Raw genomic sequence first — 23,163 nt, forward strand, 5'->3', positions numbered from 1 at the left:
TGCCCCACTACAATAATACAGGCTATCCATGGACACTGCCAATAGTTCCTGGGAAACCACCATGTCCACTCTAGTCTAGAGAAAGCAGTTTTCCAGCCTGGTCCTTTGTTCTGTTCAATGATCCCATAAAGGAGTCGATGAAAGCAGCGTGTGGACACAGAATCCTGGTGACTATGTAGAGTTGCAGTCCTCTTTTCTTCAACCTACGCTATATCCCTGCCTGTCACCCCGCAGAAGCCCAGTACTGGACAATGTCATAAAAGGAAATCCCACAAGTGGGATTCCAAATTAGAGCTCTCCCATAGCATCTCCACTGTGCTCACTAAAGAGAGGTAAGACATGTCATGTACTCGCAGCCCTAGTCAGACAATTCTCCTGATCTTTAATGGCAGTAATGAATTAAATAATGGCTAAGTAATGAATTGGGTTATTTCCTAAGGCTGGAGATCAAGAGAAATTAAATACTTAATCTCGAGGGGTCTGAACTGATGATAAAGGCTATTTAAGCGCCTTCAAAGCCAGAGAAAGAAGAGCGGAATACTATAGACAACACTGCACGTACCCTCTTCCTCCTATGACTGCAGACTCAGCTAAAGCGGACAGCTGGAGAAGATGCACGAAAACGCAGGCTCCCTTGGATGCTGAGAGAAGCTGAATCCCTCCACAGAGGAACCTTGCCCATTACTAGTGCACTTTGCCTTGTTTACACCAAGGACCCAGGTACTCAAGTTACAGCCAGTTTGTGTCATTGGCTGCAGACACCTAAATTACAACTTGATTGATATTTCCCCAAGGGCAAGAATGCACTTAGATTTCTTTGTTCCCCAAAGTATTTTAGACATAGTAAGTGTTCAGCAAATATTTGATAGACTTGGTAGAAGCTCCTGGTGTTACTCCCATGCTGCTATAGATTATCTAATGCCCTTTGGCAGTGCAGCCACCAGTGAGAGGCTCAGAGAGAAGCATCTACTACTTCATCCATAGACGATCCTCATGGTCTTACACTTTCCATTGTTGACCCATAAATGGTCAGTATCGATTACTTGGGTTCAGACATCATAAGACAAACTCTTCACAACCACTTCAATCATTTCTCCAAAATTAGCCTCGAGAGGTCTGTTCTATAAATGTACATTACAAGAATGGATTGATGGGGCTGGAGGGATGGCTCAGTGGTAGGCTTACAGCTGTCTCTAACCCCATTTTGAGGGCATCCAATGTCCTCTTCTGGCACTTGTAGGCAACTACACTCATGTGCATATACTCTCACACAGACAGACATGCCTACCCACAATTCAGAATAAGTCTCACAGAACGGATCAGAGTTATGTTGGCATATTTTTGCATGCTAGCAAGGCTATAAAGTAATAACAGAATATGAAAAAAAAAAAGAAAGCATTCCTCTGCCTCTTATCTATGTTCAAGAAAGGAGCTTGCAACAAAGGCAATTAAAACATAAGAATGGAAGATCGGTAAGTGAGAAATAACAATAATTGTCAATGCTAAACTATCAAATCAAATATGTAATTAAATATGTACGATTCAAGTGTAATTAGTCACACACCATAAGGAATTGTGGACACATATTGATAGCATTAGAGCAAAATTATGTTTAAAAAATGAGAATCAATTAGTGTGCTCTTCTTTGAGCATACAAATATACCCCAACTTTTCAGAGAAGCAATAGAAGTGACAGGTGGAATGCAAGTTCTGGAGATAAGCAGGACTGAACCGAAATTCCAGTGACACTCAGGGACGTTGAGTGCTGGTACCTAGAACAACATAGTATATTCCCTTGAAGGAGATAGGTGTGTTAAGACACGAACTTCTAATCTCCAAGCATTGTATCTCAGCAGCTCCGTGACCTTGAGAAAAACCTCACATCCCTTTGGAGCTTTGGTTCCACGTCTATTTGTTTTGCCTATTTCACTTTTACTGAGCGTCTTCCCCATGTCACCAACTGGTCTAGTCCAGACCAGTGCCTTCCCTCCCGTGGCTTGTGGAGGACCAATTGTGAAGAACCTCACTCAACTCACTGAAGCTGGAAAGTCATTTCTGACTCTCTTCCTTCAGCTTAAGCCCTCTGGCTTGAACTATGCTCTGTTTTAAATACAGAAGCACTTCAGAGTAGGACCTGGGAGGCAGCTCAACAGCTAAAGCACGTGCTGAGTAAGCCTCGCTAATCGTTAGATTCCCTGGAGCCCAGGTAATGGTGGAAGATGAGAATGGACTCAGTGGGGTCGTCTTCTGCACTCTGCACACAACCCTACACACTTCTCACACACACACAGTCGCAATAACTAGGCACCCGATTTTAGCTATAAAGGAATGCACACATGGAAGTAAAAAAACACCCATCCTAGCATCGACAAAAAGATGAAGGCCAGGGGAAATGGAAAAGCTAACAGAAATAAGCTGAGCCTCTAGTCCCAGCTACTTGAGGCAGGAAGATCGAAAGTTTAAGGTCAGCTTGGGCAACTTAGTGACACACGCTGTCTCATCTGGAAAAGGGGGGACTGGGAAATACAGCACAGTGGTAGGGGTAATAATGCATGAGGCCATGGATTATCTCTCCCCATCCAGTACTGCAGTGACAAACAAAATCTACACAACAGAGATGTGGCCACGTAGTTAAGTGCCCACCACAACTCAGGGAGCCGGGAGGGAAGCTGTCTCAATCAGTGGCTCTGGAGCAACCGGAAGGAAATGAATTTTTATTTCTGCCACATGCCACACATACACACACACACAAAAATGAGTTTGAGATAGAATTAACCATGAAAGTTCAAAAAAAAAAATCAAGCTTTTAGAAAACCGAGCGTAAAAAGTTTATGACCTTGGAGTATGCAAAATACTGCTTAAGCGGAACACAGGAAGGGGCATGGCAGAGTAAGTAGATGGCCTTCATTAAAATATAGAGTGCTTTTTTTTTTATCAAACAGAAAAATAAAAGTTGAACAACAAAAAGGAGACTTAAAATTCCCACATCTGACAAGGACTTATATTCAGAATAGATTAATAAGTCCTTAAGTTGTCATCACAAGAGGTTCCTTGAAGAGGGAAGCAAACTGTCATGTTTGGAGAGCTTGCTGGGTGTGGGTGTAAGTGCTCAAGACTGGATCTCGGGGTTGGAGCACAGGCTCCTGTAATACAGAAGACACAGCCTACTGGGTAGAAAATGAAGGCTAGGAGGTAAGGCCGAGGGTGGGAAAACTGCAAGGTGGCACCAGGAAAGCCGGGTGCAGGCAGCCAAGAGCAGTCCCCTGCGATATTCCTTCAGCAGCTGGTGCTTTCTAGACTTCCACAAGTGTACGACCGTGCTGCATAGAAATGGGAGGAGCGGCCGTTTTCTACATGCGGGTTGTGGGACACGGAGACAAAGCAAGATGACTAAGTAGGCAGAAAGCATGACCCCCCTCGGAGCTAGAGTGACCATTGGTGCCCACCATTCAAAAACATTAATGCACAGCACTGAACACTTGCAGGAATCATATAGAGTTTGGACCAAAGCTATTCAGAACCCATGGGACAGGAAACTGCAGCTGATCATCAGGGGATATAAAACATTAAGTCTTTCAACTATAAAACATATAACTGGAGCTCAAAATATTAGCTAGGAAATGAATGAATGAATGAATGAGTGAATGGATAAATGAATGAGTGAATGGGTGGTATTCAGGTACTCTGTGCATCCTGACCAGCTTTGAGAGTGCTCTGATCATAATTCCTCTTCTTATTTTGATGCTGTGTTTTCACTAAATCGTTTTTCTGGAATCAGTTGCCAGAACTTTCCAGTCATATGCTTGTCGAATTGTCCATTTACAAAGCAATGTTTCAGCCCAAATGTGTACCTTCCCTGACTAGGGAATGAGATGCACTATACCATACAGCAATTCCAAGGCATTTGCAAAATAATTACCCCTCTTTCATCCTGGTGGCTTGTTATCTGAATAAATGTTTCCCTGATAAAGCTTGCAGCTGGGTTGAGTTTGAGAAATACAACAATTAAGAGTCATGGGACAAGAGCTCAAAAAAAGGGATCTCTTTACACACGAGCATTCACTTCCTACATCTCTGATTAGGAGGAACAGGGCCTGAGTGTGCCTGCCAACGCAGCACTGATTGCTAATCAAGTGGCCATGGTATATGCCAGGCAAAGAAAATGAGAAAACAAATGGACATGCTGATTAGTTTTCTCCAAACATCTTCAGAGCTGCCCTGGGAGCCCAAGGTGAGATGCACCCAGCTCCCTCTGTTTGCCAACTGCACCTGAAGCAAACTTGGTATTAAAGAAACTGTAGGCCAAGACGCCAAACTGAATACAGCCCCCAGCCAGCCCTTGAGAGAAATAATGGTGGCAATAATAATTAGCATAATCACAACTGCTAAGGTTCACTTTCATCTTGACCTCTGTGCAAGGACGGTGATGTTCATTGTCTCATTCCAGTCTCCAAATGGCTCTGTGTGATGACTGCCAAGTATGCTTGCTCCATTTCACAGGTGTAAAACGCAAGCTTCAACAAGAGGGCAATTTGCTCAAAGCAACATTGTCTGGTGTGTGTGTGTGTGTGTGTGTGTGTGTGTGTGTGTATACACATATGAGTAGATGCATGTGAAGTCAGGGACAATCTCAGATGTCTCTCCTTAGAACACACTCGACCTTGTCTTTTGAGTCAGGGACCCTCTAGAGCCTATAACTCACAGATATGCTGGCCTAGCTCCCTAGCAATTTCCAGGGACATACCTGTCTGCCTTCCTTTGTACTTTCTTGTGTGCCTTTATGTCTATACTATCACGACAGCTTTTTTCTGTTTTGTTTTGTTTTTTTTTTTTTTCCTTTTTTTCACATGGTGTTTGGGGATTAAACTCAGTTTCTCATGCTTACAAAGCACTTTGTTGACTGAGATATTTCCTTGGCTCAGCAAAGCAACACAGTTAAGTGACAGAATAAGAGATTAATTCTGATAGCTTCATCTCTAAATTTCAGGCTTAATATCCGACTTTTAACCCCACAAAACCCAAGGAATCACACAATCTACTCACAGCACCCACAACAACAGCATCAGGAAAGCGAGGCACAATATTTTGCAAGTCAGGGACCAGCAGGCCTAGTGGGGAGGAGACCGCTACCTCTGGAAGGAACCGGAAACACTCATACTATGAAGTAGGGTCCATTGCGATGTCCAACTTCCACACCTGTCTAGGATGAAGTGGTTATTTCTGCACTTGAAGGCACGACACCAAGGTGCCACCTGCAGATCTAGTTTATGTGTGTGAGTCATTGCTCCTTGTCCTGTTACTTGGTTGGAGTATTCCAGAAGAAACGTAAGTCCTCCTCTTGGGACCAGCACACTCACTGTGACATAGTACATCCAGTGTGCGGAAGTGAGGCCATTTTAACGTCTGAGAGCCAACTGTGTCTGACTCTTCCCAAACCCAGGTTCAGAGGTGCCACGTGGGCAGCTCGGCACCCAACACAGCCGGAGAATTTACACTGCAGAAATAGGCACACACTATCTTCGTGATGTGCTTTGTTTCCTGGAGGTCTGGTCATTAAATACAACAAGCACTTTACTGTGTCCATTTGTAACCATTTGTTTTTATTTATTCAGTGAACTGATTGTTTTTAAAAGTATATTTATTTGAAAAGAACCCACAGTACTTCTGTGGACGAAGAACAATGCTGCCATAGACATTTATATGTATGCGGTAGTTAAATCTCAGTGGAAATGGATTCCCCATCCGGGGATTCTTCACTAGATGTTGGTATTTACTGTTGGTAAAGGATCTTGAGCCTGACTTTCACTTTTGCAAAAACCAAACAAAAACAAAAAGGGTTGGCAAGAGCGAGGGGTCGGTCGAGAGCCTCTACATAATGAGAAAAGAGGCGGGCAAATCTCTAAGTCTGAACTTACTCCAAAGTCTGACAGTGTGATCAGAACCTACCTAGTACTAGACTTCCTAGTTTCTGATACATCTTCCAGCAGAGGAGAAAGTGACAGGGCAGATGATCAAAATAGCGGCTTTCTGGTTTCTGTAACCCAGTCCCTGACAAAAGCAATTTTGGGAAGGATCAGGTTTGTTTTAGCTCCCAGTTCGAGGATCTCGTCCTTTATGGCCAGAAGGCACGGAGGCAGGAGCATGAGCAGCTGGTCACCTTTCACCCATGGTCCGGAGGCAGAGAGAGGAGAAGGCTGGTGCTTGGCCGGCCTGTTTTCTACATGTTTTTGAGCCTGAGTCCCCAGTACATAGACTTTTGCCACTCACATTCTTAAATGGTTCTTTCCATCTCTGTTACTCCAACTTAGATAACACCCCCATGAGCACACCCAAAGGCTGGTCTCCTCAGAGATTCAGGTGCCTGGCAAGTTGACAATATTAACCACCATGCACGATCTTGGCCTCATTCCTCAGACCACTTCCCATTTCATCCCCTTGTGCTTCAGATCATTCCCCTCTCAGAGGTTCGAGCTTGATGGCTGAGGGTCCCCCAAAACTATAGGAGACTCCCCATCAAGCGCATGCCCCATCTCAGCTTCCTACCCCATACATCCAGGCAGCAGTGGCCCAAACTCTCACTCTATGTCTTGTAAGTGCCAATGGTATCTAGAAAAAAAAATCCAGAATATTATGAGTGAGGCCGTCATAGACTAATGGTAATAGCTTACTCTGAGATATACCATATGCAGCTATTAATTTCTTGTTGTGGAGAAGCACTCTGGAATTTACATCATTTTTTTCTGGGGTCAGTCCTCAAGCAGGAGAGCTGGAATGAATGGCTACGTGGGTGCTTGGATCAGGTCAACTAATACACAGTTCTTCCTCACATCAAAGAACTCTGTGCCACCTACATTATTTTCACTGTTTCCAGAATGACCTGTGCTCATATTTGAGTGTCCCAAAAATGTCACGGTGAGTGAGCACAGGAGAGGAGGGTAATGATGACACTAGGTACCCCGTGTGCTGAAGTTGCTTATCCTAACTTAACTCATTGTTGCCTAATGCTGCTCATTCCTACAGCCACACACCTTTGGTTTCCTGGCTGCTGTCTCCCACGCCTCCTAAATAAGCTTCATGCACTCAGCCTGGTGTCTTCTTGAAGTTTCCATTGAACAGGGCCATAATCTCTTGCCATCTCAGGTGTCCCCACAAGACCAGGAGAACAGGCTTTGAACAATGACACTCGCAGAAGGCCAGTGCTGACCCCAGGCTGTGTAAGGTTGAAGTTGAGCTATCTTGCCCACACCACAGTCTTTTCAGGCTCCGAAAAGCTCAATATTGAAATTATCTTATTATCTCATCTAAGGCTTGTGGAGACCACTGATATCCGAGAGGGCTAATCTAAAAGAGCCATTGATCACTTAATCCTCTCAGCTCTCTGAGCTCTAGTCCTGATTTAGCCAGACCACCAGGAAGCTAAACTCTCCGTAGGACTGCATTCACTTCTGCCACATCCCTTTTCATGTCTTCACGGAGGTGAGATTTACAAAGGAACTGGGCTATTTTTATATCTCTGGAGAAACAGCTGCTGGAAAGCTATGCCTTGTGTAGCCCGGTGCCCTTTCCATACAGGCTCTTGCATTTGCACCAAAGGGGGTTGTGGGGAACCATTCTCATCTCATTTGTCACCAGGCTGCTTCTCCATCACCCTCTCTCCTTTTGATCACCGGAAGGATGAAAGCCCAGACAGTTCCAGCTCTCCATGGTGACAGGAAAACATGAAGTAAACGTGGTGCTGTTTCAATACTAACATGTAATTATTGTTCTTACACATTATATTTGGTCTCTTAAAAATCTCGATTTTTTTTTAATAACCAGGATTTTCACAAACTATTTGAAGATGCCTCAGTGGTGAAGTACATGGGAAGGGCCTTGATTCCTGAGCACCAAAAAGAAAAGATGAAAATGCCAGGGGAGGAGGAAGAAGGGATGGTGTGGAGTTAAGAAGAGCTAAGTCATGATGGGCAGCTAAGTTTAATAGAGGAAGAGAGCTAAAGAAACAGCATGGAAGATCTGAGTCAGAGTGTCTCACTTCAGGAAGGTGAGCTCGAGATACATCATGACCCTGCAGCCTGGAAGCATTTATTCCAACTCTGGAAAAGAGTATTAAGTACAAAGGAGAAAAAGGGTTGATTCCCAGACCTGTAATCCCAACACCCAGGAGGCAAGGTAAGAATTTTTATTTATGCAAGTTTGATGCCAACATGCTCCATAGTGAGTTCTAGGCTGGCTGTGCACAGTAAGATCTTATCTGATCATGTCTAAAATACACACACACACACACACACACACACACACACACGATAGATGTGTTTAATAATAAGTAAGGACATAATTTATAAATCATGAAGATATTATTATTACTACAAAATGGTTTCTAAGTAGGCATATAGACATGACTATGGACAGGTCATATATATTTGGTTTTTGGGTGCAGGGATAACATAAGAAGGGTCACCAGGAAATCTTTGCAATTGCTGGTTCACAACCACATACTTGGACAACACCGCACTCATATTTACTGGGTTCTAGTTCCTACACCATGGTTCAGAATAGATCTCTGAGTAAACAGTATAATAGCTTTGTGCAGATAATAGCTTTGTTCTTCTGGAATTTGTGATTCAGAGAGAAAGTAACTCCATTAAAAGTCCTCCCTACCTGGCCAACAAAAATAAAATAGCTAAGAAAGGAAACAGCTTAAAAACTATTGTGAGTGTTTATAGAAATGAGCCTTGATATCTCTGTGACCAGCACAGGACATGAGTCACAGCTAAGACAAAAATTAAAAAAAAAAAATACCACAACATAGAAAACAATATGGCATGGTGTGACCACTTTTTTCAGTGGGGAAACAGGTATTTACAGTTTTTGCCAAATTCTCATTATTATTGTTAGTTCTTTAAACAGAACGGAGTCCTCTGAGGATCTCATTCGTTCTGTGGGGTGTAAGGCTAAGGGCAGGACTGCCGGCCTCAGGCATGTCTGAGTTACAGCAATAGCATGTTGTACTTGTAGCACACACCTGAGGGGCCCTAGGAAAAGTGTCTCTTTGTAGTTGCTCTCACATCATCAATGACTCCAAAAGAGAGCTCTCAGAGGAGCCAAAAAGAGGCACAGAACTTGGTAGCTAATGGGGCAGATGGTTGGGCCAACCTACCCTGTTCCATCTTTTTTCCCCCCCATAAGACTGCACCAGTGTGAACAGTGCAAAAAGCATAGGAATAGGGATGACTGTTCCTAACTCTCACCATGTTGGTTCAGGGAACATCTTGGTCACCAGAGTTTTTAGTTACTGAAAGAACTTGTGGACAAACCTGCTGTCCAAACATAGCAATCCCCCTGTGGGGACCTGTAGACCTTCTGAATGAGAGGCTGTACTAGCAAGTTTTTCCAATGACACAATATAGAGCAGTGGTTCTCAACCTTCCTATGGCTGAGACCCTTGAATACAGTTCTTCACGTTGCAGTCACCTCCCAACCATAAAATTATTTTTGTTGCTATTTCCTAACTGTAATTTTGCTACTATTATGAATCATAACTATCTGGCATGCATGATATCTGATATGCAACCCCTTGAAAGGGTCATTTGATTCCCAAAGGGGTAACAATCCACAGGTTGAGACCTAGAGTAGCCAGGGAGCAGAGAATCTCCCTGAGAATCAATGGAAGAATTGTCTCCATCAGATTGGCCTATGGGTGTGTCTCTATATGGTGTCTTCGTTGTTAATTAATGTACTCGGGACCATCCCACTGGGAACGGTGCCATCCCTCAGTACAGGGGAGCCTGTGCTTTATAAGAGAGCAAGCTGGAGAAGCTAGGGGGATGGAGCCTATCTTATCCCCATGGTCTTGCTTAAGCCCTGCTCCAGGATCCTGCCTCGAGTTCCTGTCTTGGCTTCCCCGAGTGAAGCACTCTAACTGTAAACCAAATAAATCCTTCTTTCTCCAAGTTGATTTTGGCCAGAACGTCTTTGTTGCAGCAACAGAGAAGCAAGCTAAGGCAGAAGTTTTGAGTGTGTTGCCTCCTAGGCCCTGAAGGTGACTCAAATGTTCAGGCCAGCTTGAAAATCAAGGAGCTTAAGAATTCATTTTCTGAGCTGGTTTCCCACTTGGCTCTTCTTGATAACTTCTTTGCCCACTCAACACATAAACAAATTTATGCTGGATAGCACCCAGGTCTCATATATCCAATAACACACGTTTTGCGCTCCAACCATTCGCCTCAAAGAGATTTACAGAAAAGAAAAGTATTTTGCCATACAACTCTAAACAGGAATCATTTGGCAAAGCTTTCGTAACATTCATTGGAAGGTTCTTAATACAAACAAAACAAACAAACAAACCAAAACAAAAGGAAGAGAATAAAAGAGTAATAAAATACAGAGCTCTTACATTAAATTAAATACCAACTCTTGCTTTAGTGCGTGCATTTATGTGTTTCTCCCCACTGGCCAACAAGGGCAGTTCATTGCTTAGAGCCAAATGCTGGATCTAATGTCATTATTACATTCACACTAATAGTTCAGTAACTCATGCTACCTTATCAAACTGCTCTTGATTTTTGATCCAGGTGTGAAAAATGTCAATCAGATTGCTGGAAACATGTCCCGTCCAAATCTCTATCAAAACATAACACAGGAAGGTGTATGTTGAGGAGGACTAAACACCCAGCTCGGTACCAACTTCCTGCAGTTTTTTCTCAAGAAAAAACAAACAAACAAAAACACAAAAACAATCTTTCAGTATATAGGCAACTCAACAATCTGGAAATGAGTACATGCCAGTTAGCTGATAGCCTCTGTAAATACTGTCTGGGAAGAGCACCGTGAGTTCTTCTGTTGTAAATCACCCTCTATTTTGATGGAGAAGCTGGTGGACAAATAAGACTTTTCTTCCCTAGATGATCTAGAAATAGCCAAGTTCACATACCTTCAGAAAAACAACCCTTTTATCTCTTCAGGAATGACTACCTAGAAAGCTACATGCTATAAAAATGAGCTTGGTGGGAATGAAATGGTTTCAAAAAGGACAGAAGATTCCCAGTTGAATGTAAATTCCAAATAAATAAAACATTTAGCATAAATATCTGTCAGATACTGCGCTCAACCTGATTGCACAGAAACACATAAACATTTTAAAAATGATCTGCTTACATTTACAGTACTCAGAGGCATGTGTCAGATCATGGGTGTAGAATATTTTTTGAAAAAGTAACCTCAGCTAGGCATGTCTGCCTGTGTTTGGAGCACCTTCAATCACCTCACACTGTTCCCTGGTTCCCCTTTGCATGAATGATGCCTGGCTCAGGAATCAGGGGCTGCATCACGGTCCCCTTTTGATTGTGTCAAAACCTCCATATCCATGAATAGTCAGGTTCTGTACTGGGTGTGGAGCATGGAAAAGCTTCCCACACCAATGGAACTTATGAGATTATCTTCATTTCTAGAATAGAAAAAAATTCTCGAGGTCTGGTCCTGATTTCCCTACTGTTTACAAAACCATCAACCATGTGTTTAGGCGCAAGGACGTTTTTCAGTGTGGCACGAGTTAAAATCTTTGCAGAGCAGAAAGGGCTTGCATCTTCAGTGATGGAGAAGAGAGCTCAAATCTCCCAGTGGCGTTGCTACTTATATTTCAGACTAGTTTGCTTGTTAATGGATTTGGTTTTAAAGGAGAGAGTAATAGTATTTTAATGATGAGAAAATGGAGAAAATGGCGAGCAGTGAGTTAAATGAGGTTGGACACACCTTAAGACAAAAGCGGGGTGGGGAGCAACTTAAAGAGGCAGAAAGCAGGATTTTACAAGAGTCACATGTGAGACTGCCCAATCCCTCCTCAGTGGCTCCCCAGGAGGTCACTAGCACAGGAAGATGGGGCGCACTGTGCTGGGAACCTACTTAAGAAGAGAGTACACACTCTGCAGTAACAGAACAAGAATTCCTCTGTTCGGTGAATCCCATCAAAAGCTGCCCTCAAGGGGAAGTGCTGCAGCCATGACTCTAATATTAGAGTCCTGGGCAAAGTAGAGCTTAAACCTCAGAACTGTAATGTAATTGGGAGCAGGGGTGATTTATGTTCCCCTGCATAGCTCATCATTTCCGGGAAAGGAAATGAATGAGTTGATGTTAAATCCCCTCTGCCCTTCTCACCCTGGACAAACTCAGTTCTTGATTTATGAAGACACTGCTGTGGCTCCATAGCATTGGTCTGAAGTGCTTAGTCTCTGGTGGTGATTTGGAGACTATCTGCTCGCCATCCTCAGAAAGTCTTAACGTGTTTATTAAAGCCCCATTATCAACCTCAAGCAAGAACACAGGGTGGAGAGCTCTCTCCACAGCTGAGACCTGAAGGGGCTCCTAGTTTTAATAAGTTATTTATGCAAAAGGGGAAATATGAAAAATGGATGTGGAAAAATGAGCTACGTGTGAGTGGGCATGAATTGACAAAAGCAGTTCAGGGTTTAGACCCAAATGCAGGATCTAATGTATGTCTGACATCCCAATGCAAGCTGCAGTGTTACATCAAAGGAAAAATTAAAGCAGCTGTACCTGATCCATAGTTAATGCACAGGGTTCAATCTAATGAGCAGAGAGTGCTTAGAAAAGTACCAGGCAGGGCCTGTTCACTCAGTGCTAGCTATTGATCTGTTAGGATATTTAAAAAAAAAAATAGTGTCAGGCAGACACAAAAGAGGACACTCTGAATGGCTCCATTTTCATAAAACTCAAAAGAGACAGACTAACTTACACTATTAAAAGTCAGAATGCTGGGTACCCTAGTACAATATTGAGAGGGCAGGCAGCAGAATTATGGCAGCTGGCCATGCACTGCTATTTTTCCCCCTCAATTTTCTCTACATTTTTGTCTTGATCCATTCGGAGTGCTATAATAGGATACTACTGACTGGGTTCAAGCCAGAGAGCAAGGAAGCAAGCAAGCAAGCAAACAAAATAGAAAGGGCTGAAGAGATTGCTCAGCATGCAGGAGCCAGTGATGGTCTTGCTGGAGAGAGCTGCATTCCTTTCACAGCACCTCCGCAGGTTCACAAGTGTCTGTTACCACCAGTCCAGGAGATCTGATGCCCCCTTCTGGCTTCTGTAAGCACCTGCAGGCACGTGCATATACTTAACAGATGCACTTGCATGTACACAATTAAAAGTAAAATATATCTGAAAACACACAAGAAACTTATTTCTTAGGGTTTTGAAGTCTGTCTGTCTAAGATGAAAGCATCAGAAGCTTTTATATCTGCCAGGGGTCACTTCTCAGCTCATAAAGAGCTGTCTTTACTTTGTGTCATCACATGGTCACCCCAAGGTCACTCTTTCATTTCATAATGAACCCTCTTCATTATGACAGCCCCTCTAAAGCTCACCAGCCCACACTGGCCTCCCTTCTAAGCACCATCACCACCGAGATTATATTTATCCACAATCAAACCTATTGATGCCTAATCTGCAGCATAAGCCACATTTTCATAAACACAAGCCCTGAGTGTCAATCTGATCCACAGTACAGAGTAAATATTTGCAGAATATGATCCAATAACTTATAAATAGAAATGATGCTTATAAAAATAGATATTGAAAGAGCTATCTCTACCAAGTCAGACATCTCAGAGCAGGAGGAGGGAAGGAGAGAGAGAGAGAGAGAGAGAGAGCGCCCTGCAAGCAATAAACAGTGTGATGATCACTACAGGAGGAGTTGTGAACAGGAGGAGTGGGGTAGTGATCATAAAGCAAGCCATCCCATCTAATGTTAGACAAATCATCCTCACTCAACACATAGGGGAGTGTGCACGCACAGAGGTGTGCCTGGGGGATGTCACCCCACTCTCCAGCCTAACTGGTAATTTCTCATGAATGTCCATGGTGGTAAGGAATGTGAACTCTCTGTAAGTACCCTGACACTCAGGGATTTAGGAGTCACGAGACTGCAATCACTCACATTTGTGAATCCCTGAAACCAGTGGTGGTTTGGGAAGAACTGTAGCTCTTGCTTGTGCCTCGGACATCCTAGCTTACTTTGGGAGAAGCCACGTCTTAAATTCTTAGAGGAAACTCAAATAAAAAGCAACAATGAAATCTTTTGTCACCCTGAAGACTGGCGGACTGCACCGAGGGTGACAGTGTCCAAAGCTCTGACAGCATCGGCTGGCATGTGGGAAGGCAGTTTGTTGGGCCCTGTCAACCTCTTACATGGGCCATCTTCTGTAAAATTTCTAGAATAATCCTACATTCAACAAATCTGTATGAATAGATGTCATTATTCAGTGCTTAGGGGAGTTAAGGATCAGAGGAAACACAGATGCCCTTCAATTATTCAAGTGATCAAATAAATGGTGAGAATAATACATAAGTACCAAAAAGCTCCATGTAGATCACACACACACACACACACACACACACACACACACACACACTACCATTGACATTATATACCATACACTCTGAATGCGGCAAATGGTCGAACCTTACTATAGAATGACGTTTCATTTCATTTTTGTTTTGTTTCTTTGTGTACCTGAAACAAGGCCTCATGTGTGTACACAAGCTTTCTGCCTCTGAGTTAATAACCCTAAGGCTATTATCACATCTCTGAAAAAATAATGTAGTATTCATGAGAAAAAGTATAATCATAACCATCACATGGCATAAGAGAGAGAATGTCAAGGTCCTTGGCATAGTGCCCAGCATGCAGTAATGAATAACAAATACAAAATGTTATTAAACCCTCAACTAGGCAGGAGTCCATATTGCTTATAGTCTTTGTAACTAATACAATGGCCACTTTTTAAAGGTATTCAAAAGCCACATATGGACAGTCAGCACTTCCGGGACTCGGTGGCCAGCTGCTGTAGCCACAGAGTAACCCCATTCACACCGGTAGTCCATTCCTTCCACATGTGCATGCCTAAAGGTGTGCTCTGAACTAGGCAGGGAGCATGTGCCGAGGGCTGTATGATAGACAAGCGAGCCTCTTACCTGCTAGCACTCACTACCAGACAGGGACCAACGATGCACTCAGATGAGGACAGGCAGTGATAATGGGGAAAATGGGGGTCTACGAAAGTACTAGGAGGGAGAATGGTTCAGATATTTCTAACCCAAGAGTTATAACAAAATGAGAAGTGTCCCCCCAAAGGAGGCAGCAGGGAGGGAGTGGTAGAGAAATAGTGGTGCCTGGGTGACGGCCCCTCCCCCATCTATTTTGTACCTCCTCAACGCCTCGTCTCTAACCTACATCAGACATCCTTGTTTCACTTCAGCTCTTAATGGGCTTTGTGGAGCTGGTCAAATATTGACTAAAGATAGTCCAGCGTAGGCCTGTCCCAGGAGACTGACTTTCCCCCTGCAGAGCTGCCTCCAGGGATCATCTGAGAAGCCCAGCATGCAGTGATGTGAAGGACACAGGCTTCCCAGCAGGAAGTCAGGCCAAGTTCCATTCTCTTGACCTTGGAGTAATGTCCGAACACCTCAAACCACGTAGTATGTATAAACTGGTATTATATAGTATCAAACTTTTCAAAATTTCTTTTTTGTTTTGAGTTGTTGAGACACCGTTGCATCTGGTCCAAGCTGGCCTTAAGCTCACGGTGGAACCGAGACACTAAATCCTTGATCCTTCTGCTTCTACTTCCTAAATGCTAGGATTACAGCTGCGCCTTCCACCACCAATGGCCACTAACAAGGTTTTCTACCAGGTTCTCCTGGGATGCCCATTCTTGCCACTGGATTTTACTCTTGAGCAGGCACATCAGTCACATGGAGAAGCTGTGTACAGATGTTCTGGCCAACAGCCAGTGTCAGCCGCCAGACACATTACAACACCAATGAACTTAGCCCCAAGTGGTTGACTTACAAGGGCCTTCAGGCTACCTCAGCCGACACCAGGAAAACCAGAGACGAACAGTCTCCCAGGGAGGCCCCAGAAACTATACGTTTATGATTAAAACAAATGCCTGTCACTGCCTTACACTAGTGGGCTTGTGACAGTTCTTGATGAAGTTGTGAGCGTGCAGAGGAATCAAATGCACAGCCAGGAATGACAGCTTAGCTTGGTCACTAAGGAGGCTGGTGACAGCCCTTGAAACATGGATGTGCTGAGCACTACCCAGTGGGAGTCCTCCCACCAATGTTTCGGATGGCTCAAAAGGGCAAGTACATGATTCCTGCTCAGATTGGTGAGCACTGCAGCTAGGATTCCCTCTCAGGGTACCTGGTCTTTAAGCCTGGAGATGAAGATTCAAGAAAGTTAAACTTTCCAGAGGCAAGGCCCAAGCAGAGAATGAGCTTTATAGAATGGGATGGGGGAGGGTAAGCCTGGAGATTAAGATTCAAGAAAGTTAAACTTTCCAGAGGCAAGGCCCAAGCAGAGAATGAGCTTTATAGAATGGGGTGGGGGAGGGTAAGGGCATCATTCCTCAGAATGTTATTAGGATCCGGATTGTGGAAAGATGGCAGTCAGGACAGGCTATGACTCATGTCAGTGGCCCCTCAGGACCTTTGAAGTTTCAGGAAAGGCCAAGGTTGCACAACGGTTTTACTACATTGAAAAGCCTCATGCAAGGATCAACAATGCCCATTGGCCAAATGTGACAAATATCTTTGTTAATAAAGCTCTATTCGAATGCAACTGTGCAGGTTTATTTACCTATCTACAGGTGTGGATGGGCCTGTTTTTGCAGTGAGCAGTTTTTAGTAGTTCCAACAACAACAAAAACAAAAACACATGATCTGCCAAAACTACAATATTTTGTATCTGACCTGTTAGAAAAAGTCAACCCTTGTGACCTTATGCAATGGGTCCATTCACTCCCATACATCTGCATAGTAATTAAAATGATTCATTCTTTGAGTTTTAGCTTTTGTTCCTGTCTGCCTTCTAGAACTGCAGTACCTCCCTTCGGAGGCTTTGGGAGCTACTTCTATATGCCTCTGTTAAATGTTTTAAAATAGTGAAACTCAGACCTAAGAAAGGACCTTTGCAAACAGAATGCTTCAACAGATTATTGTGGAGAAAAATAACAGCCAAAAAAGACAAGCTTGGCCAGGCATGGTAGTGCACACCTTTAATCCCAGCACTTGGGAAGGCAGAAACATGTTGATAAGGCCAGCACAGTCTACAAAGTGAGTCCAGGACAGCCAGAGCTACACAGAGAAACCCTGTCTCCAAAAAAACAAAGAAAGAAAGAAGACAAGCTTAGCTGTTAGGGAGACCTGAGCTTGAATCTTCTATAGTAGCATTGAAAGGCAGACAGAGAGCAGGAGCCAGCTATGGCTGGTCAGCTGAGGCCAGGTCTGGCTCCTTGACAGGTTTTATTCCCTCCAACACCGAACAAGTAAAATGTCTACATGCTGGAAGGCAGTTCTCAGTAGCTGTCCAAACATCCTAAATTCCTCCTCCAAAACCAGCTTCCCTCACCATGGCTAGGGATGCAAATACAGTATCAACCACCATTCAAAGACAACATGTGACTTGTCTGACCAATAGAAGTTAAGCAGTTGTATGTTAGAGGTTTCCAAGGCAAATGTTGGTTGGTAAAAGACTGACATCATCTTCTGTCCTTGAATAGAGATGGTGGCTGATGTTCAGCTTTGCCTTTTAAACAACTGGCCCCAGCAGTGCTAAGCCTCCACCCCACCTGGCAGGTATCCTTAGGAACAATGTCAGCCTTGCCTCTGTGTGACCTCCACTGGACATGCTCTAAGTAGCCCCTGGTCTTCTGGGCCCTTTATTTCTCGCTCTCTCTTCTGCTGTGTGGGGAGGCAGAAGCTGGTGCTGCTAGGAGGGGTGCTAGTTGAGGCACCTGCACACTTGTTCTAGTTCCCTTCCCTGCTACTGTGAAGAAAACATTGACAAATGCCACCTTGGGGAAGAAAGGGTTTATTTACTGGCTTGTTTCCTCTGGCCTGCTCAGTTACCTTTCTTGCACAGTCAAGGCCCACCTGCTAAAGATGGTACAGCCCACTGTGGGCTGGACCCTCCCACAATTAGTAATCAAGGAAATAAGAAAATGCCTCACAGACATGTCCACAGGGCAATCCGGTGGAGGCAATTCCTTAGCTGAGGTTACTTCTTTGTAGGTGTGTCAAGTTGACAAACAAGGCAGCCATGACACCCACAGCGCCAAGGTCTATTGCTGGGTTTGCTTCTTCTTAGAAAGGGAATCACAGAGGACTCAGCCTGTATGGATGGGAAATGCTGGGAACCACCCATGTGAGCAATGGGAGCGTTGTCCTCACAGGGTCCCAAAGGTCTCCTGGGGAAGATTTTTAAGGAGAAAAGGAATGTCTGTTTGCTTTTCTTTCAGGCATGCATCAATGAGCCACAGCAAAGTGCCATGGAAAAGAATTATGAGCTCTAACGAGTGCAGTGAGTAAGTCACAGAGGGCAACTGGGACAGTTCATCCCTAATAAAATCTAAACCCTAGCCACACCCATTACTCAAAGTTTCTACTCCATGCTTTCGTTATTTATGATTTGCCTCTGTTTTCTGAAGAGCACTGGCCACAGTGACTGAGGGGGGGCAGGGCCACCAGTCGGGAGGCCTCCTCTTCCTCTCTGGTAACGGTACCACCGACTTCTCTGTGATCTCTAGGTTCATCTTAAAGGCACTAAAAGCAGGTAGTCCATGGCTTTTCTTATGGTCTAGTAACCTCAGGACCCAACTGACAAAACAGATGGGAACTCATGCCCTAAGGAATGAAGTGGCATCACAGAAATGGAAATCACAAATGTGGGGCAGTACAGAAAGTTCTAGGATGCCACAACCACCACCTGAGCAAACATTCACTTCTAATTATTTATCCCCTTAAGATCTTTGGAACAGCAGAGGAGCTTTTATCCTAACTCTAAATGTCTGTTTTGTTTATAAGCAATGTTGAGTTTTAAAACTTGGGTGGAGGGAAGCCTCTTGGCGAGGGATCTTTATACTGACTGAATAACAAGGCAGCCATCCTCATGCTGGAAGTTAAGCCTCTGGACTGCTGTCTTGTCTTGCTAACATCCAGCATCTAGATTCTCAGTCATGACTGCTTCAGTTTCTCACTGCTGTGGGCGATTATCTGACACAAGCAGAGCTGGAGGAAGGAAGGGTTTGCTTGGCATCACAACTGGAGGGTAACAGTTCATCATGTTGAGGAAGGAATGGTGTCTGGAACATGAGGCAACTGGTCACATGACACCTGTGGTCAGGAAGCAGGGGAGGATGAATGCTGGTGCTCAGGTTGCCTTCTTTTTATTCAGTTCAGGATCCCGACCCTTAAGATGGTGCCCCCTCCCCGCCGCATTCAAGGACGGTCTTTCCTCTTGAGTTCAGTCTTTCTGAAATCATCCTCATAGAGACATAGAGAGATCCAGAGGAGTGTTTCCATGGTGATTTTAAATCACATCAATTTGACAATGGAGATGAGCCATCACAAGCATCTTGTTACAAAAATATGGCATCTAATCATTTTCTCTAGAAATACGTTATTGGATTGGTTATCCTCCATCAAGTTTGATTGTATATAAGAAACTCAGGTTCATGACTCATTTGACCATGAAAGGGTTTTAGAATTCTAGAGAAACCCATTGCTACATGCACATGTGTACTGAGTCCTTTCTCATGAAACTCTACCTAGGGAACCCACACTATCATGTTGTGACCATTTGCATGGTGGAGGGGCTGTAGAAACGTATCTCTGACCCAAGAATGTTTTGCTCCAATACTGAGAAGCAACCACATCAGATGCACTCACACTATGATGTTGTGCAGAGTGGAGGGACTGTAGAAATGAATCTCTGATCCAAGGATGCTTTGCTTCAGTACTAACAAGCAACCATGTCAAATGCAATTGATACAGACTAGTGTGTGTATGTTGTAGGAGAAAAAAAAAAACTAAGAATGGAAGCAAGGCAGGTGGAAGAGAGTGAGCGGCCTCCAGACACCAGCAATGTCCCCACACAAGCCTAGCTCCCCAGCTGCTTGTGGCTCTCCTCCCTGCATCTCTATGGTCGCCCTGTGGGTGTTCTTATGGTTGAGAATACAGTCTTGGCAAAGGACGTAGCTCACCTCAAAAGTCCAGACAGCAAGTCCAACTGTGTGTGGCCTCCAGTCCCAGATTCATGCAGCCTCACGCTGCAAGCAAGGTTAGGACTCCCAACTCTGCCGCCTCCCCAAAAAACCACCTTTGCCGACAGAATTTAAGAGAGGGCAACCTACTTCCTCAAACTTGAGCTGGAAATACCCAGGACGAGCTTTATTCCTTTTTTAAAGTCCCCAGAGATTCAATAGCAGCAACGACTCATATCTTACCAAATTCTCAGGATAAGCTAAATACAGTTCTGAACACACCACACACAGATCTTTAAGCCGCCTTCAGCTATGTAATAAACGGTAACTAAATCTTAACTCTGTACCAGACACTGAGGAGAATGTGGGCGACCTCTCTCTTTGGGATAGACATCATGATCTTCCCTTTTAGCTATAATGAAGCAGGAACCAGAGGAGGGCACATACCTCAGCAGTAGAGCACACGCCTGCTCAGCACGTACAAGAACCCTGAATGCCTTGTGGCTTACTAGAGATCTTCTTCTCCTCTAGACACATGGTGAGACTATTTTCCAGCCTCTCATAGGTTTGGTCCATGGATTGTGCATAGACATGAAACTCGAACTTGCAGGCCAAGTTCTCTCCCCTGTAGGAGGTTCTCTCAAGAGCACGCATTAAGCATTCAGCCATTAGCTATATGTTGGAAGCTTACCAGTCACTACAGCTTACATAAATATGTGCAGCTAGCATGGGATAAAGCCAGGATCTGGGTCCAAATCTGACAATTCTAGAGCCCGTGTACCAGGCCAGGGACGATGTCCATGCATTTGCTCATGGGTGCTACCCTCTGTTATCACAGAGTCTGATCATTTTCCCCTGCTCTGATGACTCTTTACACAGTCCATTTTCAGGCACTGTCTTTGCCTTCCTCAATTACTTATGTGGTACAGTTGTTCACCCTGATACAATTTAATTTGTCATTATATATATTTAAAGTGAGGTGTAGAAAAAGCAGAAAAGGAAATCAATATCAACATGATCAACACATCTTTGCTAGACTGATCAAGATGGCAGGGAGGGGTATAGATCATCAATTAATGGCTGCAAATAGGACTCACCAAGATGATAGAGAAGGGCATAGATCATCAAATTAATAACTGCAGACAGGGAATACTATTGCTGATTTTATAAAAATGGAAAGGATTATGAGGAAATATTATGAATAATTGCATGCTAGCAAACTAGACAATTTAGAGGAACTAGACAAATTGCTATACAGACACAAATTCCAAACTGACACAAGAAGAAACTAAAATTATTAATAGCCCAAAACAAAACAGAAAAATCGCAAATAACAGTGAGTAATTAAAAATATTTTCAGGAAATAAAGTCCAGACCAGAGAACTTTACCAAGGATTCCTAAAGGGTAATTTTTTGTTAGTTTGCTTTTTTGTTTGCTTGAAACAGGGTTTCTCTATTTAGCCTTGGCTCTCCTGGACTTGCTTTGTTGTAGAACAGGCTGGCCTTGAACTCAACAGAGATCTGTCTGCCTCAGCCTCCCAGAATGCTGGGATTACAGGTGTGTGCTACCATGCCCTGCTTAAAGGATAATCTGATGGACATCAGAAGAAGGAGAAAACAGGGCACAAGATAGCAGTCTTCCACAGAGGGCCTCTGAAAGGCTATGCCCTTGCAGACTATCAAAGCAGGTGCTGAGACTTATGGCCAACCTTTGGGCAGAATGAGGGAATGCTATGAAAGAAGTGGGAAATAGTAAGATCTGGAGAGGACAGGAGTTCACAAGGAGAGCAACAGAACCAAAAAATCTGAGCATAGGGGTCTTTCCTGAGACTGATACTCCAACCAAGTAGCATGCATGGAGATAACCTAGAACCCCTGCACAGATGTAGCCCATGTTAGTTCAGTGTCCAAGTGGGTTCCATAGTAATGGGAACAGGGACTGTCTATGACATGAACTGTTCTTTGATCTCCTGTTCTTTGATCACCTCCTCCAGAGGGGGGAGCAGCCTTACCAGGCCACAGAGGAAAACAATGCTGCCACTCTGGATAAGACCTAATAGACTAGGATCAGAAGGAAGGAAAAGAAGATCTCCCCTATCAGTGGACTTGGGGAGGGGCATGCGTGGAGAAGGGGGACTAAGGGAGGGTTTAGGAGGGGAGGAGGGAGGGACCTACAGGGGAGATACAAAGTGAATAAAGTGTAATTTAAAAAACATTTACAAAATGTTACATTAAGACACTAATATTTTGCAAATTATTCCTCCCTCCTCAAATAGTGAACATGGTCTAAAAGAGCAATAGTTCACTGATATTAAAACCATACAGAGCTATCTAAAAAATCTGGGTGCTGTGACTAGAGGCCGATGCTTGCTAGGCTTCCCAGGGAGTTCAGGCTGGTCTGGGCTATGCAGTGAGAGATCTTGCCTTACACATCAAATGGATGAATGAAGAAAGACAACAACAAACAACACAACCTACATGTTCACAGCTCCCTCACAATCACAGACACAAACATACAGCCAGACCTTACCCCAGGCTCCACAAGCAAACATCTATTGATTTCAGCCATTTGAACTGGCTGTGTGTCCCTAGCAATGACAGACACCTGCGTTAACACTGACTATCCCCTCACAGCCTCCATTTGCACTGGTCTTACCCTTAATCTATCAGAACCCCAAACCATGTTTTATCAGGGACTCTCTCTGTCCTGTTTGCTAGTGCATCCCTGGATTGTATCACACAATATTTCCTGTTTGAGTGGAGAAAAGTGGACATACCGATGGTCAAATTACGATGAACGGCTACATGTCCTTAGAAATGAGCTGAGGCTGGGGACTGGCTTCATTGGCCTGCACCTTCTAGAAAATGCCTTCTCTATGTAAAAAGGAAAAAGAAAATGAAAAAGAAGAAGGCAGTCTTCTTTCTCCTCACACCTCTCTTCCTCATGATGCCTCAGGAATTACAGAAACTGTTGCTAGATCCAGAGCAGGGTCTTCTCGGTGTCTCCGTGAGAAATAATTCATCTGCTCCTCTAAGGGGATTTGCTTCAATCAATAGCATGTACTTTTATCATCTTCTCAACTATCTCAGGCTCCAATTTTCTCCT

At 43.9% G+C, this 23,163-nt stretch overlaps 1 protein-coding gene across 1 annotated transcript in view; it reads right to left on the bottom strand.

Moving 5' to 3' along the window:
• Cdh13 (cadherin 13) overlaps positions 1-23,163 on the bottom strand; it is a 969,722-nt gene that overhangs the window by 676,328 nt on the left and 270,231 nt on the right. The window lies entirely within an intron of this gene.

This window comes from Meriones unguiculatus, chromosome 10, assembly GCF_030254825.1.
Source record: "Meriones unguiculatus strain TT.TT164.6M chromosome 10, Bangor_MerUng_6.1, whole genome shotgun sequence".
NCBI lineage: Eukaryota > Metazoa > Chordata > Mammalia > Rodentia > Muridae > Meriones > Meriones unguiculatus.